The sequence below is a fragment of the Delphinus delphis genome, chromosome 12, assembly GCF_949987515.2.
Source record: "Delphinus delphis chromosome 12, mDelDel1.2, whole genome shotgun sequence".
In the NCBI taxonomy this organism is placed as follows: domain Eukaryota; kingdom Metazoa; phylum Chordata; class Mammalia; order Artiodactyla; family Delphinidae; genus Delphinus; species Delphinus delphis.
In genome coordinates this window covers 41936451-41957993 of record NC_082694.2, presented here as the reverse complement: position 1 = coordinate 41957993, position 21543 = coordinate 41936451, and positions in this window count along the sequence as shown.

Sequence of the window (21543 nt, the reverse complement as noted above, 5' to 3'; positions counted from 1 at the left end):
TCTGCAACTTATTCAAAACAACCATTCCCATCAAACTTAAAGTATATTTCCAAATGTATATTATCTGATAGGCTGGCAATGTCTTCTCTTACGTATTGCTGCAGTAAGAATATTGGCAGGGGAAAACTATTTTGGAGGTTGTAACAGTCCTACAGGGGAAACTATCAAATCCTATTTCCACACTCTCCTATTATTTTTTGTAATGATTTCAGCCCCTTATTTTACCTATTAGTTCTTCATTCCTCATCTTTCAAGCTCTACTAATAAGAAGGCTGATGCACATTAACCACTTGAAGAACTGTTTTTAACCTATTCTTTGCTCTCTATATTCAATACCTGGATATTCTGAATGAAAGTATGAAAGAAAACCAATCAGTAAATACACTATTGTCTCAATGACCTCAAAAACCATATAAAACACCAACTCTACACTTTAGCACTCATGGTTTATGCATTTGTGCCATGCAAAATAATTTCAACAGAGAATTTTATGGTAAACCAAAGGAGCTACAAATAGAGATAGGGAAGGCGGTCAAGGAGAGAAACATGAAAAGGAAACCTATGACTCAGACCTTAGAAACACATAAAAACTAAGCTAGGCAGCCACAGGATGGTTTTGTGTGGGATTATTTTTACAACAGTGATCAATCAGTATACCAAATATTCAAGTATGTCTCTACATCTTCAATTAAAGTAAACTTCATTTTGGAGCCCATTCTCCAATTTCTGAAAGTAATTTTTTGATATTTACAGTGCTTAATACTTACTTGGGTTAAAAATATGTATCCCAAGTTATTTTCTATAATTATATTTTAATACATGATAACTAATTCTTATATTACTTATTATAAAGTATTTTTAGATTTTGAACAATAATCAAAAATAAAAGTAAATGTTGGCTGACACAAATTTAGGAGTCACAGTTCTGTGACTATTATAAATCCATTCATTGTTGGTATGGAAACTGTTTACTTACTAGAGTGTTCAATTAGCTCAAACAAGGGTCAGGAAACTATGGCTCACAGGCCAAATGCAGCCTGTGGCATGTTTCTGTATGGCCTGTGAACTAAGAATGGTTTTTACATTCTTAAGGAGGAAGGAGGAAAAGGTAAAGGAGTAGAAAGATGAGCAGGATGAGGAAGAGAAAAAAAAAGGAGGGAGATAGTGTACGTAGCCCATAAAACCTAAAATATTTACAGAATAATGTCCTTTATATAAAATGTAAATGTACCAAAAAATGTACCAAACCTAGATTATCACCTTCACGCAATAATCCAGAAGAAAATCAAGCCTCTGTGCTAATAACTATGAACATAACATATCCCTTTCATGTTATGTTTATGTAATACATATGTAATCTATGTTCTCAAGGCTTTCCCATACTATTATCTCCACTCGTGCTCTCTCATGTAAATTTGTCAAACTGAATTTGTGAATGATCAGTTCTCGAGCTCCTTACTAAGTCTCCACCATTCACCCAGTTGGGTCAAAACGGTGCTGGAGGGCTTTCCTGGTGGCGCAGTGGTTGAGAGTCCACCTGCCGATGCAGGGGACACAGGTTCGTGCCCCGGTCCAGGAAGATCCCACATGCCGCGGAGCGGCTGGGCCCGTGAGCCATGGCCGCTGAGCCTGCGCGTCCGGAGCCTGTGCTCCGCAGCGGGAGAGGCCAAAACAGTGAGAGGCCCGCGTACCGCAAAAAAAAAAAAAAAAAAAAACGGTGCTGGAGAATGTGGCAACTGTAAGCCATGCTTGGACTTAGTCACTCTCTGCCTCTCTGCTCCAGTGTCCGCTATTGGAACATCTGGTTTCAATGACTTAAGCATAAGGCTTAAAGCCTCTTGCTACGGAGAGCATCTGCAATCAACCCTAGCTTTTCCCAACCCTTTGTTTAGTGGTATGTTAAACCACTGAGCCTGTCATTAGAGAACTTCCATTCTTTGTAACCCTATTTAAAACCAGATAAATTCACTTTCAGCTGCAAGTTGGTGAGATAGCAGTGTCATCCAATAGCTTTGCCAGGTTACTCCCACAGATCTCATCTCTACAGATTGGTGAGCCAAGTGTCCCAACGTTTAGTTCTTTTACTGAAAGGCCATTTGAATTCAAGGGAACCTAAGTTATTACTTATACTTCTTAAATTGTCAGCATACTGTCCCTTTTCTTTTGCTAAAGCATATCTTAAAGTAACTTATCTTTCACTCTGGGGCCCAAGATTCAAATCTAATTCAAGTCACCATATATCTTACCCCTGACAGTCAGTTAACAGTCCAGATTCAAAACATCACAGAGATGTCTGGGACTCAAAGTCCACCCACATTATCAATTTTGATTTGCCTGTAAGCTTGTTGGAGAGGCATGAAACCAAAGTTATCCTAAAGTGCTAGGATAATGGGAAAATGGCCACCAAGTAAAAGTTTAAATATACCAATATGGACAAGTCTGTAGATGTGTAGGTGCTGTTGATTATTGGGACTTGAGGATCTGCCAGTAATTCACTTGGGGCATCAAAAATACCATGTTTAAAGATATTTAGATAACCATCCCACCTGGCATAACAAAGATGTCTTCTCTAAAACTTTTTTAATTGATATTTATTCATCCAAGAACTGGGCATAATGTAAAGAGTCATAAGTATGGTTGGTTGGAAAAATATCTTTAAACCTTTTAAACATATTTTATGCATATACTATTTTATCAAATTTTCTCACACTGAATTTCTGACAAGTGACATATTCAGTAAGTTGTTATGTATCTTCTATATGCAAGTCACTCTTGTAGATATACAGAAATTCCAAATATGAGTAAGACATTACACTGTTATTAATAGATTTAAAATGTGGGCCAAATTATATATGAGCACAACTATATACAATAGAAACAATCAAACTAGTAGCTTAAAGATGATGCAAAGTTCTATAACGGTTCTGAAAATAAATCAGATTTGGAACAGGAAAAGAATAGGAAATCCCTCACAGAAATGTGAAATCTGTGTTTAAGGCCTGATAGACCTGTAATATTCAATAATAAAAGAGATCAGAAAGAATTCTTAGACCAAGAGAATAGCAAAGATAAAAGGAAGAAAGCAAAGAGCATATCTGGGAAAGTATACTTGACTACAACACAGGAAATGTTAGATAAGGAAAAGAGGGATCAAATCTAATACGGAAGCTTGAACGACTCACTAAGCAGCTTAGAAATTACTCAGTGGCCAATATGAGATCACTAAAGTTTTCTCATAATGTAAAGATATTATTTCTTCAAAACATTTGTTGGGTTCTTCCTCTACATCAGCGTAGACATAGCCCATGAATTTAAGGATCTTGTGGTCTAATGGAAAGACAGAAAAAACAAATACAATGTAAGGTGATATAATTTATTACACACCCATTTATGATAAAATCTCTCCAGAAAGTGGGCATAGAGGGAACCTACCTCAACATCATAGAGGCCATATATGAGACGCCCACAGCAAACATCATTCTCAATGGTAAAAAACTAAAAGCATTTCCTCTAAGATCAGGAACAAGACAAGGATGCCCACTCTCGCCACTATTATTCAACATAGATTTTGGAATTCCTAGCATGCAATCAGAGAAGAAAAAGAAATAAAAGGAATACAAATTGGAAAAGAAAAAGCTGTCACTGTTTGCAGAAAACTATACACAGAAAATCCTAAAGATGCCACCAGAAAACTACTAGAGCTAGTCAATGAATTTGGTAAAGTTGAAGAACACAAAATTAATGCACAGAAATCTCTTGCATTCCTATACACTAACAATGAAAGATCAAAAAGAAAATTAAGGAAACAATCCCATTCGCCACAGCAACAAAAAGAATAAAATACCTAGAAGAAACCTACCTAAGGAGACAAAAGACCTGTATGCAGAAAACTATAAGACACTGATGAAAGAAATTAAAAGTGATACAAACAGAAGGAGAGATATACCATGTTCTTGTATTGGAAGAATCAACATTGTGAAAATGACTGTACTACCCAAAGCAATCTACAGATTCAATGCAATCCATATCAAACTACCAAAAAATTTCATAATTAGTATGGAAACACAAAAGACCCCAAACAGCCAAAGCAATCAAGAAACAAAAAACTGGAGCTGGAGGAATCAGACTCCCTGACTTCAGACTATACTACAAAGCTACAGTAATCAAGACATGGTACTGGCACAAAAACAGAAATACAGACCAAAGGAACAGGATAGAAAACCCATAAACCCATGCACCTACAGTCAACTAATCTATGACAAAGGAGGCAAGGATATACAATGGAGAAAAGATAGTCTCTTCGATAAGTGGTGCGGAGAAAACTGGACAGCTACATGTAAAAGAATAAAATTAGAACACTCCCTAACACCATCCATACACAAAAATAAACTCCAAATGGATTAAAGACAAAAATCTAAGACCAGAGACTATAAAACTCTTAGAGGAAAACATAGGAATCTTTTTTGACCCACCTCCTAGAGTAATGAAAATAAAAACAAAAATAAACACATGAGACCTAATGAAACTTAAAAGCTTTTGCACAGCGAAGGAAACCATAAACAAGATGAAAAGACAACCCTCAGGATGGGAGAAAATATTTGCAGACGAATCAACGGACAAAGGATTCATTTCCAAAATATACAAACAGCTCATGGAGCTCAATATCAAAAAAAACAAACAACCCAATCCAAAAATGGGCAGAAGACCTAGATAGACATTTCTCCAAAAAAGACATACAGATGGCCAAGAGGCACTTGAAAAGAGGCTCAACATCACTAATTATTAGAGAAATGCAAATCAAAACTACAATGAGGTATCACCTCATAACAGTCAGAATGGTCATCATGCAAAATTCTACAGACAATAAATGCTAGAGAGGGTGTGGAGAAAAGGGAACCCTCTTGCACTGTTGGTGGGACTGTAAACTGATAGAGCCACTACGGAGAACAGTACGGAGGTTCCTTAAAAAACTAAAAATAAAATTACCGCATGACCCAGAAATCCCACTACTGAGCATATACCCAGAGGAAACCATAATTCAAAAAGACACATGCATCAGAATGTTCACTGCAGCACTATTTACAATAGCCAGGACATGGAAGCAAACTAAATGCCCATCAACAGATGAATGGACAAAGAAGATGTGGTACATATATACAATGGAATATTACTTCGCCATAAAAAGAAATGAAATTGGGTCATCTGTAGAGACGTGGATGGACCTAGAGACTGTCATACAGAGTGAAGTAAGTCAGAAAAATAAAAACAAATATCGTATATTAATACATATATGTAGAATCTAGAAAAATGGTACAGATGAACCAGTTTGCAAGGCAGAAATAGAGACACAGACGTAGAGAACAAACGTATGGACCCCAAGAGGGGAAAGAAGCAGGTGGGATGAATTGGGAGATTGGGATTGACATATATATATACACTAATATGTATAAAATAGGTAACTAATGAGAACCTGCTGCATAGCACAGGGAACTCCACTTCACTTCGCTGTACAGTAGAAACTAACACAACATTGTAAAACAACTACACCCCAAGTAAAAAAATATTTATTATTGAAGTTGGCAGAAATTGTCTTCAGTAAAATAAATCTGAAAACAACTAATTAATTATGCAGAGACAGATAAAAGGGAGAGAGGCTACAGCAATGAGAGGCAGTGGGGTGCCCTGGAGAAGCATCCAAAGTTTGGAACTCAATAACTCTAGATCTGAATTGCAGCACAACCACTTACTAGCTGTGTAGCTTTGAACAACTTGCTTAACCTTTCTTAGGTTGATTTTCCACAACGATAGGATGAGTTAATAGTGCTTACCTCCTAGGGACTTGTGACCATTAAATGAGATAATGCATGAAAAGCACTTGGCATTAAGTAGGCAATCAGTAGTGGTAGTAATTATTACAACATCCCAGGTGAAAGGTAATGAAAGTGGCAGTGGGGTGCTGTCAATGAGAACATAAAGGAAACAGTGGAAGGAAAGTGCGCTAGAAAAGCACACTCCGTAGCAGTGGATCTCAGACTAGGTTGTGCCTATTTTAAACAGCACATGTTTCCTTGTCTCATCCAAATCGATTCTGATTCAAGGAGGGAAGGGTGAGAAAAAGCAAGTGATTCTTGGTTTACAGTCCAGCTTTTGAGAAACACTACGCTACAGGACTTGGTCGCTGGCTGGCTGAAGGAGAAAAATAAAAGGATTCAAAGATGCTCAGAGCAGGTGTTATTAACCCAAAGATAGTGATTCCTCAACATGCTAAGGGATAGAATTCAAAGAGTTTAGGAACCACCCGTGTATATATGTTTGTGTAAATGTTTGCTGAGAAAAAAATCCACAGCCTTTATCAGATACGCAAAGGGATTTCTATTCCAAAAAGTTTTGTTTCATGATTTAGAGATTGTGGTTTATCCGCGATAATGTTTAGCAATAGAAATGGAAAAGTCAGAACAACTTGGTCAGTCTGGGATGCATCTTGCTGTCCACTGATTATGTGACCAGGTATTAGGTATAGACTCTGTTCTGGAAGGTAAATTAGGAAGCATCTGTGGAAGAAGGAGGAGGAGGAACACCATAGGAATGGGGGGAAATCTTCAGAAGGAAAAATGAGGGGAGAAAATAGAAGGTGTCCAGACCTAAGAATTTGGATAACAGCTACACAGAGTAGATAAAGAATGAGTCGCCAGTGGAGGAGACCAAGAAATAGAGATCTGAGTTCAATCCGGAAAGCCAAGGGAAGTGAAAGTTTCAAAAATGAGAGAAAGGTCAACAGTGTTAAACTGCACAGAAAGCAGATACTGAGAGCCAAGAGAAGGGTATTAGAGTTGCTTATTCAGTCATTAGCAACGTCAGGAGCACAATTTCCCAAGAGGAGATTGGGGTTGGGTTGCAAAGGGTTAATGAAGGAACGAGCGAGTATTAATTAAAATACTTGCTCTAAGTTCATAAATTACCACATTTTCTCTGAATAAGACAGGACGTAAAAGCCTCTTTGAATTCTCATCCCACTGAAATTCTGTTTAAAGAGCTTCCTCTAGCAGCTAAAGAACCACAACCCGGGGCGGGGGAGGGGGAAGAAAGACCACTCGGGCCGCAGCCTTCGGCTTAACAACTTGAGTTTTCCATTTCCAAATGACGACTATCCCCAGTAGCCACAGAGAGTGATTCAAAAGCCAATTACTTCTGTGTGCCTCTATCCCCTTCCTGGTCTGATTTGTGGTGAAGGCTAAGCACAGAGGGAAAACGTCAAATAAAACATTTGCCGTCTCCATAAAATACCCTCACGTTACAGAAGGATCACCCTGCTTATTCTAACTAGCTAAAAACTGACCTTCCCTAGCTCAGAACTGCCTGTAAGAGTCCCAGGACAGGTTGTTCTGACATTCTTTTAACATCATCTCATCATCACAGCCAAAACTAATCACAAGAATATTACCCGTTGACAGGTGCATTTATTCTGTCAATTAAATCAGATGGTTAAATCAAAATGTGCCCCAAATCTCTCTTGTTTGCATTATCCATATTGGCGTTTCTTGGCCATGGTTCATTGCTGGCTGGAAGTCATCCAGCCCCCACAGAGTCGCTTTGCAATATTGTGCCAGCAAGTTTCCATGCTCTGCAGCAGCAACTCCAGTGAGGCCAGAACAGCTCTACAGGACTGACCTGGAATGTTACATTGCTTCACTAAGATTTATTAAAAAATGGAAGGAGGAAGACTTAGATCAATGTTTTTGGAATGGAAGAGGATATATCACCTCATGGCTAAGCGCAGGCGACACGTGGGCAATGAAGCGAAGATGCTAAAGACAGGCAGTGAAAAAGCCTCAAGGAAGCACAAAACCAGCTGCATGCCTCCAGCTTTCAGCCGCTTTTCTAAAACTCCCCTCCACCAAAGTGACCAAAGAAAAGCCTGAGGACTGACTCTTTCTGTTTTTAAGACCATTTCCCCAAGAAGACACGCAAATATACCCATGACGAGCAATGGAGCCTAAATTCCGAAACATGTTCCCATATTCCTAGAACAGGGAGTGAGTTTACGCAACATTTTGGCCACAGTCACCAATCACAATGTGGCACATGAAGGACAGGTCTAGGATTTTAGTCCCTGGTGTACAGTTGAAGTGCCAGGATATTTTGGCTCCCATTTCAAAATCCCTTGCTTTCTTCAGCCAGTGTCACCACTGAAGCATAGCTACAAAGATGCTTGATTTTTTTGTAGGATGCATTTGAAAAGCAAATAGTTCTGCTTTGGAGAATATGAAAAGAAAACACAAAACTGAAATGGAGAGGTAACGAGAGAAAACAATCTAGGATGTGAATAAGAGGTGACCTGTCAGACTATAACAGTAGAGTCACTGGAGAATGTCATGTCTTCTAAAGGCATGTTTGGGCAAAACTGCAAATTTCATTCTGTGCATTAGGCCCTAATGGTCTCTTGGAAACATTTCAGATTGTCAAACAAACATACACGTAGACTACCGTTTTAAAGCTCACAATTGCATTATCTCGCTCAAATGTCAGAAAGTTCTCAAGTTCTGTGAACTGTACTTAGCTTTTATGTCAATGCACATTATCTACCAAAGGAGCTGAGATGATTTTCCACAATGTTTGGGCTAAATACAGTCAGTGGCTTTGGGAGGTTTGGGGGGTTTTTTGGATAAGCTTTTTAGCTTTAAAGCATGGCATGAGATTTTAGTTACTCAACTCTCATTGATTCTAACGGTTCAGTTCCTATATACCACTTAAAGAGTTTAGATGTATGAGTTACTTTTGAGGACAGTTACAGTTAATCAGATAAATATCTATTCTGGCCAATCTGTAAGGCAGGTATTTCTCCCCACTTGAGAGAAGCTGTCTTGTAGATCTTTATTTGAGCGCTTCTTAAAGAAAAATGTATGTTCTACACCCAAGAGAATTATTCGATCTCCAACTTAGCTAATCAGCATTTAGGGCATGGATTGCATATATTAAAAACAGATATTAAGACTGTCAGGGAAAAAAAAGCCACCAAATATGCACGCTAACCAATTTGAAGGATTTCTCATCCAGGAGTTCTGTAACATCACTACAAATTCAGCAGTACTAAGTTGCTCCCTGCTGAAGAGGAGGAATGGGAGAAGGATTCTAAAGGACCAGGTGCAGAGCAAGGCTGAGTCCACATTTTACACAATTATTTCTCAAGGATGTAGTCAATAATCAAATAGGATCTATTTCCTGAAGTCTAGTATACAATTTTTTAATGTGGACGTGATGGTAAAATGTCTCTCAGATGTTCCACTGGCCAGGCTAATATAATAGCCACAACTGAAGAGCCAAGTCTAAAGTCAGGTGTGAGTGCTGTATCAAAAGGTACAATTTACTGTAGGCTTTTTGTGTTCCAGGCATTGTATGAAGCGCTCTGCGTATGTTATCTTATTTAATATTTGCAACAAATCTGTGAAGTATGATAACACCCACTTAACAGATAAGGAAACTGGGACTCCAAGAGTTTCAGTAATCTGACCATAACATGTAAGTGAAGAAGCCAGGATTCAAGTTCAAGTTCTTCTGACTCCAAAGCCTAAACACTGAACCTCTATATTCTACTGTTATCCTTGACCATGCTTGGTATATCCAGATAGGATGGAGATCAATGATTTTATGATAAATTGCCTAAAATTTTACATCCTACTAAAATGCAGAAAGGTATAGTCCTCTTGCATGAGGAAACTATTCCGGATAATTCAAGAATTCAAATTCTAACTCAGAAAGAATCAGAAGAGGAGGGAGTAGGGGAAAGGGAGAGGGAAGGGGAAAGAAAAAGGAAAGAAATTAATGTTACAGTAAACTGAGACTCTTAAACTTAGCCACAGTTCTGATTTTGATCATTTTGTAGAAGACTGAGATCTACATAATTCCTTTCTTTTTGCCATTAAACCCTTGATAATTTTCAAGATATGTCACACATTCAAGTGGGAAAAAATGGTTGGACATGATTTCAAATCAATTAAAAATTCAGACTCTAATAAACAGTTTAATCTTTCACAAGGTTCTTGGTTACTAATTTTGGGGTATTCTACTAGCATATATGTTCTACTTTATCCTACCATACTTTAATCTTTCTATATATACATTGTAATATGTCTAATTAACAGTATATAAATAATATATCTGTTAGTTGAGATGAAAATAAGAAATCCCAGGGTTATCTCAATCTTTTAAAAGTCAACCAAAGCTACTCATTGAGAGAATATTCTTGTTCTGGGTTCCCAATCCTGGGTACTCCTTCATGAATATGTTCTGCTTAAGTGGATTCTAGCACTGAAGTGGATCTGTCTCTAATACAACTCTTAAGAGCATTTGACTTCTGCCCTTTCCAGTTCTCACTGTTGGTGGAAACATTTTCAATTCCTCAAGGTTGACTGCATTACTTTGTAACACACCCTTAGTTTTTAAAGAAAAAAATTCAATTCCTTTCTTCTGCTTCTTTTTTTTTTTTTTTTTTTTTTTGGTCCATCTCCAGTGTGGAAGCCACTAACCTATTTTTTTTAAAGGACTCACAAATAAAACTCTCCTTATATTCACTCTAATGGTGACAGTATGATCTCATTACCTGCCAACACCATTAAGTGCTCTCCCAATTCTACACATCTAAATCTTCTCTACAGTTTAGAACTTATTTCAATTCCTACCTCTTCCAACAATATCCTTTATAGAGACTTTCCATAATGACCTCTTTAGGTAAATGATCTTCCATAACCTCTCCTTTTTCTAACCAGTTACGGCCGTCTGTCTATATCAAATATTCTATTAGGGCATTCAACTGGGTACAATTCAAGGTCTGGAACTGCTCTTTGTTTGCATGGCTCCCCAAAATACAAATCTCTCCATGACAATCATAAACTGAGAACAGACTTTGTTTTGTATTTCTTTCTTATGCTGAATTCAATATCCTAAGAAAAAAAAAATGTAAGTCCTTAAAAATTTACCAAATATGTTTCTGGCATGTTGTGAATACAGTAGTGACACAAAAATAGTCGTTGAATTCAAATACAATCCTATCACTTTGGGTGACTTCAATTTTCAAGATTCAGCTTCTTGAAGAAATCTCTTCCATCCTCAGATTATTGGCCAACAGGGAAGAAAAATCTGTTGAAAGCAACACCTTCACATTGGAATGACCATTTTATGTAGGTATTCACACTACCAAAACCCTCTAAGAACACTGCATCCCTAGAGGTTAAGCTGTCACTAAACAAGGTGCAGAAATGTGAGACTGGACCACTTGAAATGGGCTTCTATGTTCTGGCTCTGGTTTATCCAGTATTAGTTTTGAATGTGGTTGACAACAGACGTTGGAAGCTGACTTAACTGAGTATTTATAAAACCCTCACCAGTGGTTCTTATGCTTTTGTGGGGGTTATCAGTCCCATTAAGAATTTGATGAAAGCTCACACTGACTGAAGTAAGTCAGACAGAGAAAGACAAATATCATATATCGCTTATATGTGGAATTTAAAAAAAGGTTACAAATGAACTTATCTACAAAACAGAAATAGAGTTACAGATGTAGAAAATAAACTTATGGTTATCAGGGGGTAAGGGAGCAGGGGTGGGGGGATAAGTTGGGAGACTGGGATTGACATATACACAACTACTATACATAAAATAGATAACTAATAAGGACCTACTGTAAAGCACAGAGAAATCTACTCAATACTCTGTAATGGCCTATATGGGAAAAGAGTCTAAGAAAGAGTGGACATACATATAACAGATTCACTTTGCTGTAAACCTAAAACTAACACAACATTGTAAATCAACTATACCACAATAAAAATTTTTTAAAAAAATGCAGCAGCAAACCCTAAAATTCCTAAAACATGGCCCATGCTTTAATCAGTTTACATAAACCTACTCAACTCAGACTTGACTTTTATTCCTAAGGTCAACTAGGCATCACATCAATGTCAACGAACATGAAAAGAGAGAAGAGGCTCCTGGAATACAGCCAGATATTTCAGATTCCATCCCATTTGAGTCTTTTTCTTTGGGTTGAGCCTCGTTACCATTAATTAGTGACTTCACTTGGGAGTCAATGGGTAGCAACCATCTGACTTCCATTTGTCAGAAGATTCCTGATAAGAGCAAAAAAATGAATGCATGGTAAATTCTGGACTACCTGCACTCCCCCAAGGGCTTGGCATATGACTAAGCAAATATACTAGCCCAATGAATCCACCTTTCCAAACGAATGGGCCTGGGTCCAGAAAACACAAATCTTATAAGGTTGCCTGGACTGCCAGCTGCCTCAATTTTAGCACAACGATTTAATGTATTTTAAATAAATGTAACATAAGGAAAAAATGCTTTGTACAAATTGGTCATCTGTTGTTTTTCTGGCTGGCACCATGATTTATGTAATATATCAGTAGAATGACATCTCTCTATCTGTGTCTTGGATAACAAAGTACATATGCAAGTTTCTTTATAGTGCTTTAACCCCCTGATGACTAGGAAGGTCCTACTGACAATTTATTTCTTACATAGCATCCAAGTAAGTTAAAGATGCTGTCGAATATTTGAGTATTTTATTCTTTGCCTGTTCTACTCTCCTTTTCCTGGATACCATCATGTGCCCCACACTCCAGGCTGCAGAATTATTTTTCTCCTTGTGTCCCGAAGTCAGCACTCAAGACTTGGGTGATATCCATCTCTACTCAAACTAGCATTAACTAAATTTTCATAATATCCCAAATTAGCCTTTATTGATTTAGTGCTAATTATAAGGGCCACATGTGTATATTTACTTGCTATTCCTTCTTTTCTCCTCAAGGAAAAAACAGAAATAATATATTCCTCCAGTTTAACAAAGCATAATGCAATTATTGTGTGTTTGGTAGAGTACCAACACCAGGGATGACATCAGCACAAATCACTGGAGCATGAACAATTGTTTTTAACCTATTTTGGATCACACATACATATTGTGAAAATCTTACGGAAACTTGGAACCCTCTCCCAAGAGCAATGTATATTTGCTCTTACATAAAATTTTGCATAAAATTTCAAGAGGTTCACAAGCCAGAAGAACATAACAATATGATTTTGTATGTCTTTCAATGATAAAGCATTGTTTTAGCTCTCTAATTAATCCCACAGGAATAACATGGTGAATTTGTGTTGTAGCTTGCTTGTAACAATTGTTTCTGGGCTAGTTAGCTTTTTTGGAGCTAATGAGGAAGGGGGTCATAGGTTCAATTCATTTAAGGGTCAGTTGGTTGTCATACAAAGAAAACGTCTTTGCCATATTGGTGGCCCACCATCTTGCAAATTTATGCATTTTTCTCACCAATGAGAGAATGGATGGCTAAGAACAAATCATCATTTCTTCTGGAAGGAAAACTCACAAGTGTTCTTCCTTGCTTTGAGGATTTAAATAATTATATAATTACTGGAAGCAGTAACGTGTTATAGAAAGAAGATGAGGGCCAAGGGACCAGAACCAAAGTCTGCCATGAACTAGCTGACTGTGTGACTTGAAGCAAGTTCTTTGGCTTCCCTGGGTCCGTTTTCTCCTTAAATAAGAGGGCCGGACTAGGTAATTAGAAAGATTTTGACTCAAAAATTCTCATATTAAGGATCAACGTATAAGAAAAGGATTGCATATAGTAGCAAAAATGAAAGTACATACAACATGGGAAGCCCGTAACAGTATTCAAGTGATTCACCAGTAAAACAAGGTTCCCAGAGTAAAGCACTCTTATCCCTGTCACTGATTATGGGGAAACTTAATTCACAACAATGCTACTTACTGATTTACTTTTATAGTTGACCTACATGAATTTACACTAATAGATACATATATTTCGTGTTGAAATCTATACTCCTTAGTGCCTAAGGAAAAAAAAATACACATCACCAGGAAGTTAACAAAAGAGGAGAACATGATTTTTTATGTATTTAAAACCTTCTTAGTTCAGCAGAAAGGGACAGAAGGAGATCCTGAAAGGAACCAGTCTCTTCCATCAGTCAGAAAAATCAGATGGTGTCTCTGTATAGACTGATTAAGCGAAGTACAGATTAAAGCATATATCATTTTTTATATGCAACATACTACACACATACACACACACACACACACACCTGACAGACACTGTTAAGTCATATTTCATGGTTTTGGAGCGGGGAGCTTTGTAATACCAAAAAATGCCTCTATTTTCATTTGTTTTATAGTCTGCTAATTTGGCTACAGAGTTAATGCCCATTTAAGGGAATATGGTGTGGAACAACTGTGCAGCAATATTAAGTGAGGAAGCCATATGTTTCTTAGCCCCACCATACTGTCTGTGACTGCCCCTCACCCCTTGTGGATTAGCTTTTTCATCAGATAGGCCTGCAGTGGGTGGAATGCCTTTTTTACAGGTGTTTGGTGGAGATCACACGCAAAATAAAGATTTCTAAGGGGAGTGGGGCTGTGTGAAAACATCCAGAAATAGCAACTTGCTTTCACTTAAGATGCAATTCACAGAGGTCTGCTGCAGACTCTTAATTTATAGTATTATCTTTATATATCCTAAGTGACTGTCTGCCCCTGGATAGCTGACACAGTGCCCAGAATATTCAGAGCTGTCTGGTTTTGATCATGCTATAGTTTGTCTAGAAAAGTATTAGAAAGAAACTTATTACACCACTAGATTGTAACCAAAACTGAGTGTATTCCATCAGAGAGACTACTTCACGTTAAATGCCAAGAAAGGGTACACTTTCTGGTGAAAAGATTAAAACATAATGAATTGTTAAATACACCCACAATACAAAACGACTTTTTGCAAGTTGTCACTGTAGTCTCCTGTAATCTGCTATGTTTTGGTACCATCTGAAATACTGCAGCAATAGGCAGAAACATACAATAAAGTCAAGAGGGTCCTCAACTAAGCAGAAGGTTAAACATGGACACGGACAACTCCCGTCATATGAGATTACATTATCGTGGCTTCCTTGAGCTTGAGAGAATTCTCCTCCACTGACTCATTTGCTTCCCAAATTAAAGTGTAGGTGTGCACAGCCTCAAAGAGAAAATCAAACAAGAGAGAGGGTATAAAAACAATACAAGTGGAGAAGCATGAGGTTTATATTTTTATGCTAACATGCTGATAAGAAAAGGGCTCCATTTAGGGAGCAATAAAGAAGGGGGTGCGGAGGGGAGGCTGTGAGCAGATCTCAGTGAAAAACACAGAGGCTTTCTATGCAGATGGGGGATTTAAAAGAAGTAAAATGATAACCACATAGTCAAGAGACTAGAAAAGAGACCTTGATGTTTGATAGTTGTAATAACCTGCAGAGTGCTCTAATGGCTCGGGGATCAGGTGCAGAGCTACAGCAATAACGAGAACTGAATAATTATCTCGGCCGTATTTGTATCACCAAAGTCCCAGCGTATGAGCTATATAAGGAGGCTTCTGCTGCCTCTCCAAGATTTCCTGAAATGTTAAATCACTGATTTGGGAGCACTTCCAGCATTAGTACTGCCCAGTTAGAAAGAAATAAAGCCCAGAATTCTCCTGTGGCAGTTCTAATGTCTTTGTTAATTATGAATTATGGGTAAACATGCAGACTCACAGAGGTCACGGCTGTCAGCAACAATAGTTTTCAAGAAGGATTTTTACGAGGGTCTTTTTCACTCCACCATAATGTCCATTTTATATACATAAACAGAGCCAGGCATACAAAAAATGGTGTTTGCTTTTTAGGGGAGTTGTATTTTTTTTTTCTCTTTTTCTCCCTCCCCTCCCCTTGTGTAGAGGCATGTAAACACAGCCAAAGCAAAGCAGGGCCTCACTAGAGTTCTCCTCTGTGACTGACAACAGCTGTACCATTCCAAGGACTAGGCAGCAAGAGTCGCTGGGGCTGAGGCTGGGTTAATGATCAGACACTGAAAACCACCTCTTCTTGTTCAGAGAGTAAGCGGCCAGTTGGGTAACCCATCTGCAGTGGTCACCTTTCACATACAATGGAAAAACAAAAGCTGACTACAGTATGCTTGATTAACCTCACTTAAATGGCAATGCTCATCTCAAATCTATCCCAAGAGCGTATATAAACAGGATTAAAATTATATTGTGTGTGGATCCTGCCCAACAAAAGCAAATGGCACAAAATCATTTTAATTAGGTGGCAATGGCTGTAACTCATTCAACTTTGGCATTAATCCTTTTTGTCCCAAAGAACTTCTGGGCCTTTCTCTAGGACAGTGTCAGTGTGGAATAAAGGAGATGATCAGTGGACAGCAAATCACTCTTGCACCTCAGCTTCACACAGTGTGTGTCGGCATGTTGACAGTGGGTTAAACAGTACAACCGGATCAAAATTTGATTAGAATATTCAGAAAATCTATGACAATCTTTGTACTTGACTTTTTCCAGGTAGACAATATATCTAGAAAAATGGCTTGGCAAATTTTACCATGCTGACCTTCAAACCATCAAATAATGTTAGCATTAGTACTCACTTAGGAGGCGATTTTCTTTGCACGTGGCAAACTTAGGAAATACATTAACCTCTGGATATAGGAAAACTAGATTTCAGTGCCAGACCCACTTCATTTCTTTCTGCCCTTTCTTCTCCTGGTCCATTTAAATGACATTTTCTCATCATGGGGCCTACGAGTCCTTTCCAGGTTCTAGCTCAGAACAGATGTCACAGTGCAACCCCCCACTGACCTTTCTTGGTAAAGGTCCTTTGTTACTTGAACTGACTTTTAAGATGAAGGCCAACGCAAGGTTAATCACACCTCAGATCACATAGAGAAGGCTCATTGTAAAAAAAAAAAACAAAAAACTTTTCCTCCTCAGTTTTACAGAGACCACAGAAAAGAGATGAAATCAAAGGCTCAGAAAATACACTGGTAACTCCAATACCCAGAAGAGGGTTCCGCCCAGCCCAAGTGCTTACCAGCAATGCAGTCTCACTGTATACACCTGAGTTACTTGTTAGGGCTTCCATTTTAAGGAACATCATCCTATTTTCAAATCTGTTTCCTAGTAGAAATAGCATCCAAGAGACCCTTCTCAGTCAATTCAGAAGGGTACGTAAAGAAGAGACCCAGAGACATTGCTCACAGCCCGCAGCTCCCCCTCTAAGGCCTAGATGATCCCAACAGTTCTCTCTGCCCTGCTAAAGAGACAGGGCAACTAGAGGCACGGCACTTTTTTTTTTTTTTTGCTGTACGCGGGCCTCTCACCGTTGTGGCCTCTCCCGTTGCGGAGCACAGGCTCCAGACATGCAGGCTCAGCAGCCATGGCTCACGGGCCCAGCCGCTCCGCGGCATGTGGGATCTTCCCGGACCGAGACACGAACCCGCGTCCCCTGCATCGGCAGGCGGACTCTCAACCACTGCGCCACCAGGGAAGCCCTTTTTCTTTTTTTTTTTTATGAGAACTCATAAGAAATTTATGAAAAATGCATATTGAATATCTACCATGGAATAAGCAGTGCCTTCCCAATCACCCCATGAACCTACTACACCACAGGGTTCCTCAACGCTGGGGAGCTTTGAGATAGTACCTCTACCTGGGCCTCACTCCCAAGGATACTGATACAACTGGATATGCAGTCAACACATATCTGTCATTATTATTATTAACATCACTATGTAGATAACAAAGTGATTAACCAATCAGTAAAAAAAAAAGGGAATCTGTTCCTGGCTTTAACTGGAAATTCCTAAAATATAGAGAGAGATAAATAGGTAGTTCTATTTTACTTAGAGGATAATGACCTATAGAAAATCTGACCATAAATATCTTCAAGTTCTGGGGAAGCTTAGTGAATAAAAACCAGATTATTATAAATAATAGGCAAAAACACAGAAGTGGGAACACAGAAAATCAAATTCAATGTGGATGCCAGGGGAAAGTTAAGGCAAAGTCTCTTTAAGTGACACAGGAGAAATGTGGCTTGGCTTTCTTGAAAAGCCACGTGGACAGTAACGAAGGTGGTAATGAGAGAAAAAAATCCAGTGTACTAGATAAAATGAGCTACTTTGCTAGCTGATTTCGAATACGGAAAAAGAAACTGTTTAATAGAGTCCATAAACCAATTCTCACTTAATAATTCTGTTTGGATTAAGAAACCAAACCATGTCTCCTAAGAGCAGAATAAATTTTGCAGTGTGCTAACAATAAATCTTTGCTGTATTTTTTTTTTAATTTTAACTTTAAAAAACAGCTTACGCACCAGATTACCGGGACTCAGAGAACCTCGGGAGTTAGGAGGAGAAAGGTGGGGTTGATATCGACCTTGGCAATGGCTATTGTGCAGAGGGCGGTTTGATCCACTCAAATATCTCCTTGAATCAGCTTCTATTTTCTCTCAACTCTCATTTTCACTTTTGCCTTCTCATGTGGCCTGAATCTCTTCCAAGTGTCCTTTGCCATGGCAACACCTGCAGGTGAAGGCCCCGCTCCTTGCTGCCAGCCTCGCCAGTGATGAAGAGGCAACTAATCACTGCACGAGAGGCATGCAATCTCCAAGACACCCATGAACAATTTGCGTACGAGGGTGTCCCTGAAGCACCCTCTTCTCACAGGTGTTTAACCTGTTTAGCCATACACCAGGAAAAGGGAAAGTAAACAAAGACTCTTTCTCTCTCTGTGGTTTGCATTTCATCACTCACCTCCCCAAGACTGACACACTACCTAAATTCGTATGAACAGCCCGAAGGTATCAAAGTTATTTCGGCAGCGTGTCATAGGGTCCCAACAGTGGAGAGGGAGCTCTCTGCTTGCTCTCCTCCTGACAGCTCCAAGCCTACAAGGATCTGAGGCCAGCTCCAGTGCTGTCCCTTAGATGCCAAGTGACCATGGCCAGGGCCAAGATGTTTGACATCCCTACCTTCTGGGCCTCTGCCAATCATCCCCCATTTCTGAAAAGACTCTTATTCAGAGATATTTTCAGTCACACCACCTCCGCTTCTTATTCATGCTGTCCATAAAAAATAGAATCCCATGCACTTCTGTTTGACGTTAACAGCCTTTCAATTCAGACTCTTAAAACACTTCATGAACCCTGTCTGGGTGCCAAGTACTGCCTTTCTCCCCCTTCTCCCAATGGACAAACAGGCAGGCATACAAGAGTCAAGAATCTGACCCAATGTCTGCTTCAAATGAGTCAACACCAAGGCTAGAAAGAGCCCTGAAGAGCCCTGAAGAGCTGAAGTTCTAACCACCCACTCACCCAGCCTCTCTTTGCTGGTGATTATTTCTATAGATCTTTATATACCTTGGCAGGTCAAGGAGACTACGTGTGGCACAGCAGTACTGTTACCTGTTGAGACTGGTTGCAAAGTGTGCAGGGTGATTTAAAGTCTTTGTAAACTTGCTATTTCTTCTCTTTTACAAAGTTGACATATTATTCTCTAAAGTTGGCAATAAATGGGCCTGACTCTTACTCTGATTGGGAAAGACGATCAAAGGACAATTTTCAGGCCTTATGTAAGGCCTGAAAATCTAAACTCACAGTATAAAACCTCTATGTCCAATTATTCTGCTTTCAGGAAGTCCCTTCCGTGAACATAGCTGTCAGTGACATTATATTAATTCCTCCACCAAATGGCAAATCAAAACTTTCAAGAGGAAGTTTTGCTTTGGAAACCCCTTGGGTGGAAGGTCAGGAGGAGTAGCAGGCAGTTGGCAATCGTCAGTCTCATGAACCGTCCTGATGGCCCAGGAAGGTTTCCAACGGCCACCGACCCCTCCCCACTCCATTCCCTGTGCCCATGAAATCAGTTTAACTATGTTCCCTTAGCTTTCTTAAGCGGTCAATTCCCTTCTTAGTTGTTGGGATGCTTTTCTGTTAATGCAGGATTGATACTCCATGGGTTTTCAGATCTTATTTTAAGAAGCCACGATTCAGTCCTAACCACTAGTCCTATCAGTTCTCCCTCCTAAATATCTCACAAACCCATCAAATCCTTCCTTGTAATTATACCTGAGCTACACTAGACTTTAACCTCCTCAAGGGCAAAGATGTTTGCCTGTTTTCTTCACTCATATCATTCAAGCACTGAGGACAGTATCTGGTACATGGTGAGCACACAAAATATAGGTTAAACAGGTGAATGAAGAAACTAAGAGAATTTCATAAATGAATGCGTGAACTAACAATTTCCATACTCTTAAAGCTGGACTCCCAGACCCCAGCTTCACAACCCTTCTCTCCAATCTCCACACCAGAGCCAGAATACAACTTCTAAAGTACACATCTGACTCTATCATCCCATCCCTTAAAGTCTCTCACTAGCTCATTATCCACTAGGAGCTAAAATCCAGCCCAAGAGGCTACTCAGGATGCTGACTCTGTTTCATTTCTTGCCTTCTATATTTCCCCAAACACAACGTGCTGAGACACTATCAGTTTTTCAAATGCATTCTCTCTCTCTCTCACACTTGTTCCCTGGCTAATGCCGTCCTCTCTGTTCTGATCCCTTCCTTTTGTTAACCTGTCAGTCTCTAACCCCCGCTTTCGCAGTCACGTTAGTATCACTTTTTCTGACATTTCCTGGCCAGTCCATGCTTTCTCTTCTGAGTTCCAACAGTTGTAAGATTACATGGCTATCTTCCCAACAGACTCTGAACCTTCTTTCATTTTGATAAAATCTACATCTAGCACAATGTCTGGCATACAGTAAGTGCTCAATAAATCATCAATCAGTTATTAAATGAGCCCTTGGCACCACCACGGGAAATTCAATAAATTTAGAATTAAAAATTATTTTAGAAGTTCTCTAACCCAAACTTCAGACTCCTGGCCTGCCAGTGCTTAGCTCTGCCATCTTGGGCAAGTTCCTTAATACGTCTTTGCTTCAGTTTCCTCATTTGTAAAATGGGGATGACTATAGCACCTCCATCATAAGGTTGTTATAAGTATCTAATGGATTAATACATTGCTTAGAAAAGTTCTTGACACATAGTAATCTTACAATAAATGTTTATTATTTAGGAGAAGGAGAAATTAAGGAAGAAAAGACACAGAATCTCAGATAAAGGAAAAATTATTTGCTTAAGGACATGCTAACTATTGGTATAACCAATACTATTTTAATTAAAGTTTCCAGACTTCTCATGCACAGTATGACCACTACCATATGTTAGTTCCCAAATGAATTATGTAAACATCTACATGTGAGATAAAGATATAAACAGATTCCATATTAAAGACAATTTAAATGTTGAATTTAATTTTTTTAGTTTCCCAATTTATGCATTTATGCCATGTATATTAAGAAGAGAAATTTAAAATAATGAGTCTAAAAAAATACATACACACAGAAGTTCCAGTATTTTCCCACAACCAATGGATTATCTTTACTCCCCACTTAGGAGATGCCAGGTATTTTTCACATAAAATTGTAGTTTTGTAGTAGAATTTGTAGAATTGTAGTAGAATTGTCTACTTTTTCTTCTACATTTGAGCTAGCTGAGGACAAGAACAGAGACCTGAGTAAGACTTATAAATCTCTGGATTTCAGTGGAGTTGCCTGATGTCCTCTGAGTACTT